This window comes from Salvia miltiorrhiza, chromosome 1 (assembly GCF_028751815.1).
Source record: "Salvia miltiorrhiza cultivar Shanhuang (shh) chromosome 1, IMPLAD_Smil_shh, whole genome shotgun sequence".
Taxonomy (NCBI): Eukaryota; Viridiplantae; Streptophyta; class Magnoliopsida; order Lamiales; family Lamiaceae; genus Salvia; species Salvia miltiorrhiza.
The window spans coordinates 23,185,481-23,195,355 of record NC_080387.1 but is presented as its reverse complement, the minus strand read 5'-3'; the positions used below and the strand labels follow the sequence as shown (position 1 = coordinate 23,195,355).

General features: G+C 38.6%; 1 long non-coding RNA gene across 1 annotated transcript; it reads right to left on the bottom strand.

Moving 5' to 3' along the window:
- Positions 1–3,553: 3,553 nt before the first annotated feature.
- LOC131007059 (uncharacterized) lies at positions 3,554–7,004 on the bottom strand. Its single transcript, XR_009095879.1, has 4 exons — positions 6,595–7,004; positions 6,471–6,505; positions 4,355–4,419; positions 3,554–3,769 (listed from the first exon to the last, which is right to left on the bottom strand). It is a non-coding gene; the product is annotated as an uncharacterized LOC131007059 (long non-coding RNA).
- Positions 7,005–9,875: the final 2,871 nt, after the last annotated feature.

The following is a 9,875-nucleotide window of genomic DNA, read 5'->3' as shown; positions in this document are numbered from 1 at the left end:
AACTGAGAAGATCAATCCAAAGCTGACGTCGTAAAACATGCGAGTTCGAACCATGGATAATGGCAACTTTAAATCTCTAACAGTTCCAGACACAGTCAATAATAATAGTTTGATCAGAAGAGAAAACAACCACCGCAGCCACATCTGGATGAGTAAAAACCCAAATGTTCGAACGTTTAGGAAGCCGGGAATTTTGATGACAAGGGACCATATTGATGGAACGCCAAAAACCATCCAAAATCTTGTGAAATCTGACTTTCGGTTCTAGAATACCAACCACCATAGGAGAAAAGGAACGGCAATGTTCCTTAAGAGTGAGTTTAGATTCGTCCGAGAGCCCTCGGGCGTTCCAAACTAACATATTCATAAAAACAGTTAGAGGTTCGTGGTCGGGGGAAACCCCGAAACCACTTCAGAATCCCAACTCTTATTCACAATGTTAGTTATAGTCCGAGTACTAGAGGAAACTCCATTATCGACCATATAAGCACGTGGTTGTTGTCCCGCTTCCATCGCCGAAGCAAGCTTCTAATTGATATAATCCTCCGAAGGCGACAGCTGTTTGTGATCGGGTTTTCTAGTACCCGTCTCTTGTTTTCTCAGCCTATTTTTTATACCATCCTCTTGAATAGGTTTTTTACTTTGTTCCGACTTTGGAGGGCGACCACGTTTCTTGACCTGCAGATCAGTACTTTTGGCTGGATTCATAACCTCCATCACCCGAGACACACCCATACGATGTTCAATAGGAGGGGAAGGGCGTGCAGTAGGTGGGGCATCAGTGACAATATCCTTATCAGAATTATCCTTCGCCGGCGAGACCCGCTGCTCCGAATCACCAATGGAGCTCGCCATTTCCGGAGAAAAAACGCCCATATTAGTGGTGATCTTCAAATTCTGCCGATCAGAAGTGTCCTGAATTCCCTCTGAAGAGGGATGCACATGTTGTTCCTCGCAATTCTGTTGTATCAAAACCTCTGTTTTCTCATGTTGAATTTCGTCAAAAACATTCTCAACCTCCTCATCCTCCGATGCTTCATCCTCTTCATGATAACCCGACTCCTCAGAGTTACGTTCTTGTGTATCCTCCTCGACCACAATCTTACTAGTGTTTCCAATATTTGCAGAATGATGCTCCCGTTCCTCAGCATCAATCAAAACCACATTAGTTTCCTTAACAGGAACAGGCACTTTCTCAAGTAGATCAGGGACAGAGATCTCACCTTGAGTTTCAGGTGCCTCGTTTTCAGATAGACAAGCAAAAGCATTCGATTGAGCCCCCTCTTCAAAAGCCTTGGGTTTCCAGTTGGACTTTTTCACAGGTCCTTTGTTAGTGAAATGCTTTGCGCCTTGACCTTGTGTTTCCTTCTCTTTGCTCTCCTTTTTGTTTGCAGCTTCATTATCCTTTTTACCAGTATGATGGACCTCAACCTTTTTACACTTATCAAGTGCATGTCCGGTAAGTTTACATCTGGAGCAGTATTGCGGCAATTGCTCGTAGCTGAATTCCACGTAGAAAGATCCCTCATCAGAGTTGATTAGAAGAGTTTCAGGTAAAGGGAGAGATAAGTCGACCTCAATTAAGATACGAGCAAAGTGCCCAAACTCCCTGTGCGCCGAAGCGGAATCGATTTTGAGAGGAAGACCAACATGACGACCAATTCCGATAATAATCTCCGGATACCAACATTCAACGGGTAAGTAATAGATACGAACCCATACATGGCATAAGGATGAAATTTCCCTATAAGGATCAAACATTTTAACCCACTCACGTATCCTGATAGTTCCCGTAGAGAGTTCCCATATCACATGATTTTTAACCTTAGTTTTATCTTCCGCGCTGGAGAATTTCAACGTGAAATATCCTTTTCCCATGGGGATTAGGTTCCAATCATTCTGGACATCCCAAACATGTTGTAGTTCTTTCTTCAAGTCCATATTGTGTCTCGGCTTATCACCCTTCCTCAGAAGAAGTCTCCCTATAAGGGCATGTTGAAATTCAGAGACTTGTTTTTGGTAAATAGCAGAAGGAATGGTGAACGCTACGGCATCGCCATGCCTTTCAGGTTTAAGCGCCACAAAGCTATGGGCCGGAATATCTGCCTTACGCGGCAATCGGGGCCCCATGATCGAAGCATAGGTATGTTTTTTGACAGTATCAGCGTCGACAACCGCGTTCAAGGTTTGAACAGAATCCTCCTTCGAATGATTTTGCACTTTAGGACCAGTAGCAGCAGGAGTGTTTCCTTTCGGAGGGGGAAGGTCGAAGTTAGTAGAGACCTTCGGGAATCCAGTTTGTAACGCAGCAGTGTTGCCGGAAGCGGCAAAGTTAGGGTTTTCCGTAACCCTAGGAGTAGCAGCAGGAGTGTTTCCTTTCTGAGGGGGAAGGTCGAAATTAGTAGAGACCTTCGGGGATCCAGTTTGTAACGCAGCAGTGTTGCCGGAAGCGGCAACGTTCAGCACCGGCGCATCCATGAAGAGACGACGGCTAGGGTTTTTTAGAGAGAGTTTTCGAGAGAGTCATGCTTGGTCAATTATAGTTAGAAATTAATTACGTGGAAAACAATAATCCACATAAGCTCCAACTTATCACTCCGATGGCCGGAAAAAATTGAGGAGACGAAATTGCAAAAATTGAAAAGGTTATGATTTAATTTGCCACACTTCAAAAGTCACGTTAAAATTACAAATTTAAAATTGTTCGTGATTTTATTTGTAAAAACCCCTTTAAAATTTTATTAAACAATATTATTTGCCATTGATTTTAAAGATTTATTTTTTGAATTGTAAGTGCTACAAATGTATTCCTATTAAAAATAAAGTTGATTAGTGAAGTTTGTAAGTTTATTAAAATTTTGTATTGTTTTTTTAATGTTTCTATTGCATGTAAGATGTTGTTAATTAGCATAACAATTTTATGCATTGAAAATAAGGTATTGGAAAAAGTTGAATTGAAGATGATGAAATAAAATTTTATTGAAAAATAGAAATGAAAAAAAAAACTTAAGAACTCAATAAATATAAAATTATTTGAATTGAAGATATTATTAATGATTTTGTTTTTTAAAATGCTAAAAAAGTTCTAAATTATTGCAATAATTATTTGATCATTGTTTTGTAGTTTAGAACATTTTATAGACTAAAATTATGTAGCCAATCAATTATAGAAGACGATCATGTGTTATGTCTAGCTAATAACAAAAATCTTAATATATTTTTTTAAGAAACTTTTTTTTTTTGGTTTCGCCTAAAGCCCCCAATGTTTTTGGATACTTCTAGTCCCTCGAGAATATTTTTGCTTGCAAGTTGTTTCTTTTAACGTTTTTTTTCGTTTGTTTATTTCTATCCTTTTCATATTTTTCTTTATTAATTTGAACATCAAAGGCCCTTCTTGTCACAGCCCACTATCCCAATGACGGGTTAACCGGGGTTATGACTTGGGTGAACAATAAGAAATGGAAATTTAAAAGGGATTTACTAAATAACCAACATTAATAACAACAAACTAGTGGTATATATATATATATATATATATATATAACCACTTGGGTAATTAACAAATGAGCCAGCCATAACGACTAAACCCCAAATGAAAGTTAAACAAAATGAAGGAGTAATAAGTTCCACAATACGATAACAAATTCAGAGTGTTTGCAGCGGAAAAACGTGTGAGTTATGCATATGGAGATGCATACTCAAGGTTTCATTACATAAACATCAAAAGGGAAATCCGCTCAACACCGATCCATTCCATCGCCTGCTCAACCTGCACATTTAGAAATACATGCAGGGCTGAGTATAAAAATACTCAGTGACATAAGCGGAAAATACAACATGCATACATATATAAATTGAACTGCCATAACAGTAACACACAGGGGTTTTCATAAATGACCTGCGCTTACTAAAACATTTCGTTCATTTTCATAAAGGTGGATGCATCCCATTTTCAGTCTATATGATCCATATCTGTCCTTTCTATCACGCGCCGGGAAGGAGGCCTCCTTACCACGGACGCCAAGACCGGTCGCAAGCGACTCGCGATCTCCATGAGTGTACACGGTAACCCTAGCTAGCGACCTTTGTCTAGCATAGGATCCCAATTGGATTTCCTTTAAAGTTGGCGAACCAACACAGATAGGATACATATAAAAACATAAACATTTTGGCAGTTAATCATTTCATAAACATTTCAATTTCATAACATTTTCATTTTCATAAAGGGCATTAACATATAAGCATTTCATAAGAACTGAATAAATAGTCAAAACATATCATGCATATATATTCGCATATGAGGCCTACGTCACGCAGGGGATCTCTATATACGTAATAATAAAATAATGCCCACCTCAATTGTTCTTAAAGCTGGCGTGGAGTCGTTTCTTCTTCTGCTTCACTTTCTGTCGCCCGGACCTTCATTGATGAAGAGTCGATAAGTTCGTGAAGAAATTGTCATAAGACAAAGTCTAATTCTACGTGCCTAGGGTATCTTTTAAAGTTTTAGGGTTCTAGCAGCATCCATATTAATCTCGTTTCATTCAATCAATAAAATGTTATCACTTATCATGTAACTATCATATAGGTTCGAACCCAATTGTTCGAACATCAACATGTACATAATCCATAACTTCCTTCTACACCCGTCATTTAGTCAAGTACTCCATCAATTAAGAACAAGCTATATATTATTACCCTGAAAATTTAATCATTATAAATCATGCTTTCTCATACTTCGCACATTTTCATCACTTAAATAAATAAATCATTTATAAACATATGCTTAGCAATTTAATATCTCAATTAAATCCCAAGCTCATTTGATAAAGTAAATCATATACTTAATCATTCTATAACACAATTTCACATAAATAGTCTCAATATTTTTTTAAAAACATGAAGCCATTCTAATAGGACATTTTAATTCCATTATAATGGAATTACTCATAAAATAATTTAATCCTTTTTCTTTTAAAAGAAACCATATTTATAATATTCTATACATTTCATTTTTTTTTATGTAAATAAATAAGAAATTCCATTATTCATTTATAAATAATAAAACATTTTAAAATCCATTGAGATGAAATAAAACATTTTAACCATTTAAAAAAAATCCATACTCGTAAGCTTTGAAAATAATTTTATCATATAATAAATGGGGCTTAATCCCAAAATATTTGCTTTAAAGTCCATTAATAATTTAAATAATAGAATGGACTTCATTTAGAATAAATAATCCCAACTTTAAATATTAAAATTTAAATCAAGAGATTTAAATTCACAAAAATAATTTAGTGAAAATTCAAACATTTTTTTTTAAGAAATAAGGCCAAAATTCGTAGGCCTATATTTAAAACAATAGCCCAACCATTTAAATAAAATTAGCCCACACAACTAAAATAAAAACCCATCAATTAAGAACAAAAAGAGCCCGGCAGAATTAAAATAAAATCGGCCCACATAGAAATAAAAATCGGCCCACTCTCTTTTTTTTTAAAAAATAAATTTCGGACCACATAAATTAAAACTCGGCCCAAACTAATTAAACTCGGCCCAAACTAATTAAAACTTGGACCAAACTAATTAAACTCGGCCCAAACTAAGCCCTACCTCTTTAAACACACCCACACACACAAACACACGCACACACACACACACGCTACGCCGCTCTCTCACTCTCACACCTCTTCTCTCTCTATCTCGCCGGAAAAACAGAGCCACGCTCCGCCTCCGCTGTGCGCTGTCGTCGCCGCTTGCTTGCCTCCTTCTCCGGCCCCTTGCTCGGAATAGGGCAGCAGAGGCTACCCCCACCGTCGCATCCATCTTCGCCGCCCACAACCACCGCCGGACTCACGGGGAAGAGCCGAGCGTCGCCGCTCCCGTCATCGTATCGCCACCGCCGAGGCCGCCTCCGGAAAGATAAGTTCTCTCTCCTTTATCTCTCTTTCCCTCCCCTGTTCTCCCTTCTCTTCTCTTTTTTTTTTTTACACAGAAGCCCTAACCATCTCTCTCTCTACCCTCTTCTCTCTCGTTTTGGCAGGACAAGGGCTAGGCGGTTACCGCCGCGCCGTCGCCGGCCATGAGCAGCCGTCGGCTGCTCTCACCCCCATCACTCCGTTCTCGGACACACATCCAAGACAGAGTACAAGAACCCCCAAATTCAGTCCAGATTCACAAGTATAGCAAAGCTAGGGTTTTGTTTAGAAATCTGTTCTTTCATCATTCATTTATCATTTCCTTAGCAAAAATCAAACCTTGTAAATGTAATAGTTTAGAAAATATATAAACATGTGTGCGTGTGTATTATTCTGTTCTTCTTTTCTTAACAAAATCAATTCTTTGGAACCTTGTAACCGTAATAGTTAGGAAAATATAGTGATTATGCGTATGTGTGTATTTGTTGCTGCTTTGATGCTTGATTTAGAAATAACTAGAAAAAAATACAAAGAGAAATTTGGAGTAACCTCGATGTAGCTGGTATTTGGTGTCTAGCTGGAATCTGTGAATTATAATTCAAGCATAAGAACGTATAGCTTGGATCAGAATGTTAGAAAATGAAAATTAATGGAGTATTAAAGCAAGTTTTACCTCTTGAGGTTTACTGTAAGAGCTTTGAATGAAGTCAATCTCTTCTTTGGCTATTGAAGAACTAAGGAGGAATGGGAGGAATGTTGGCTGCTGATTTTGGTTAAATAAAAGTAAGTTGCATGTTGAGATGTTAAAGGTGTAGAAGATGGCCGGCAAAAGGAATGGGCTGATCTGGAGAAAGTGTAAAGAATCTCTTTATTTAGTGGAATGGTTGGCATATGATGAGTGTTTCCAACACCATCAATTTATTTAAGAGTAAGATGGATGTGGAAATGAAAAGTATGTGTAGGTGCTAGATGAATGTGATGAATAAAATCCTTATTCTGTATTTGTAATACTAATTTCGGGTTCCCATATAACGAAGCTTCGTTATAACTCTCTATAAATTACATATTTTATAACTCGTTTTATAAGTCAAAAATTAATTACGACTTCAAGTAAATAATAGAAATACTATTTCTATCGTATATAAATTAAATAACATGACTTTGCTAAGTCAGTTATAATCCGAAATAATAATTATTGACTGCTCAATAATCTTTTAAATCTCAAACGGATTCAAATAATAATAAGAATTTAGCACATCAAAACACATATATAACAATTAAATCACATCAGATAAATCAAATCAGTTTTATTATTAATGGATGCCGAACCCTAATTATTAAGTCTTTAATCAGTGATTAAAAACTGGGATATGACATACTATCCCCCTTAAAATAAATTTCGTCCCGAAATTTGTACCTCAGGAAATAATTCTGGGTATTTCTCCTTCATGCTAGACTCGAGTTCCCATGTCGCCTCTTCTTGATCATGGTGCTTCCAAAGGACTTTTACTAAGGGAATCGACTTATTCCTTAGTACTTGAACCTTCCGATCTAGAATAGATTCGGGTCTCTCTTCATAGCTCATATCTGGGCTTAGGATAACGTCGTCCCTTTGGATCACGTGTTTTGGATCATAAACATATTTTCTCAACTGCGACACATGAAACACATTATGCACATTCCCAAGGCTTGGCGGCAACGCCAGCCTGTAAGCTACCGGGCCCACCCTTTCTAGGATCTCATAGGGTCCTATAAAACGGGGTCTAAGCTTACCCTTTACGCCAAATCTTGTAATCCCTTTAGAGGGAGAAACCTTCAGAAAGACTTTATCCTCACACTCAAACTGCAAGTTGGTTCGTCGTTTGTCGGCATAAGACTTCTGTCTATCTTGGGCTTCTTTAATACGCTGTCGAATCTGACGGACGATCTCGATCATCTCGCCTACTGTATCTGGCCCCAAGATTCTTCTTTCGCCGACTTCATCCCAGTAAAGCGGCGATCTACATTTCTTCCCGTATAACGCCTCATAAGGTGCCATGGCGATAGTTGCTTGATAGCTGTTGTTGTAAGAAAATTCGATTAGTGGCAACACACGCTCCCAATCTTCTCCTCTATCTAGCACAACAGTCCTTAACATATCTTCTAGCGTTTGAATTGTTCTTTCGGACTGACCGTCGGTCTGCGGGTGGAAAGCTGTGCTGAAATTCAACCTTGTTCCCAATTCCTTCTGCAAGCTTATCCAGAATCTGGAGGTAAACTTAGGGGGGTGTATTCGTTGTGGATTTCCACAGACTTTAAAAAGTCCATGGAATTTAAATTCCATGGAATTCACGTAGATTCCAGACGACTTTCAAAGAATTGGTGGTTGGATTTCACCCCGATTTTCACTGATTTTCGAAGATTTTACGGGATAATTTTGGGATTGAATTCCATGAAACCAGCGCCCGCGGAGTCCCAGCACCCGCTGGAAACCCAGCGAGCGCTGGAAGTGTGGTACTGGCTGACCATAATAAGCTCTGCCTTAATTGTTTGGCTGAGTTTCGTTTGTCTCCAAGAGGATATTCCAGCGAGCGCCGGAATTGAATTTCATTGATTATGATTTAATTCATCCTATAGGATATTCTACAGCTAAAATGAGTGTTGATGCCTGCATGTTTAGTATATATCTGATCAGAAGAGGCAATCATCAAGCTACAGTGCTAAACTAGCTTTGTCAATCACTTTGTTAGTTATGATATTTAATTTATCACATAGGAAAAGAATTGAGTGCCAATGTGTTCGAAGCTTCGCGTCTCTGTCTCTGGTCACAAGAGACCTTCATCAAACTATATGCTAGACTAGCTTTTACGTTGTGTGAACTGGTCATACGAGAAACTCATTAAAAAGACCCCTTTTCTCGCTGGACACTCTCAACGATTGCTGAGTTCCAGCGCTCGCTGGCTTCTTGGCCGCGGGCGCTGGAACTCAACGCTCGCTTAAAACTTCATGAATTTCAATTCTCGTGGTTCTTGGCCGGATTTCGTCGTGTTTATTTTTTGGATGAAATCCATGAAAGTCATTCCGGATTTTAAATCAATGGAATAACGAATACACCTAGATTTGTATGGATTTTAAAAAGTCTTGAACGAATACACCCAGATTTATATGGACTTTTAAAAATCTTCAACGAATACACCCAGAATTCTGCAGACTTTTAAAAATCTTGAACTAATACACCCAGACTTTTAAAATCCATAGAAATCCATCAAATTCCACAACGAATACACCCCCCTTAGAGTCTCTGTCGGACGTGATTGTCTTCGGCACCCATGTAAACGCACGATCTCCTTGATGTAGAGTTGGGCTAACTTATCTGATCTATACGTGATAGGGATAGGCAGAAAGTGTGCGCTCTTCGTGAGTCTGTCAATAATGACCCATATTGCCGTGTTACCTCGTCTTGTTTTTGGCAATCCTGTAACAAAGTCCATTGCAATATCGTCCCACTTCCATTCTGGAATTTCCAAAGGTTGTAGCTCGCCGTAAGGTCGTTGGTGTAAAGCCTTTACTTGCTGGCAAACTAGACACTTTTCGACGAATAAAGCCACGTCTCGTTTCATTCCTTCCCACCAGAAATTCTCTTTTAGATCTTGATACATCTTAGTGCTTCCCGGGTGGGCGACATAAGGAGTGTCATGGGCTTCGCTCATGATCTTGTTCTTGAGTTCCTCGTCATGAGGGATGCATATTCTCTTCTCAAAGAAAATAGCATTATCGGCTTCTTCGTGGTAGTTCTTAAGATTTCCTTCTCTTATCTTAGCTCGTAATTTCTCCAATTTATCATCCTTCCTTTGAGCTTCAACCACCAATTTCCTCAAATTCGGTATAATCGCGACCACCCCCGCTATTGTAGCAGGTGGGTTTATCACCTCTAATTTCATCCTATCAAAATCTCGTATGAGCTCTTCTTCCTTT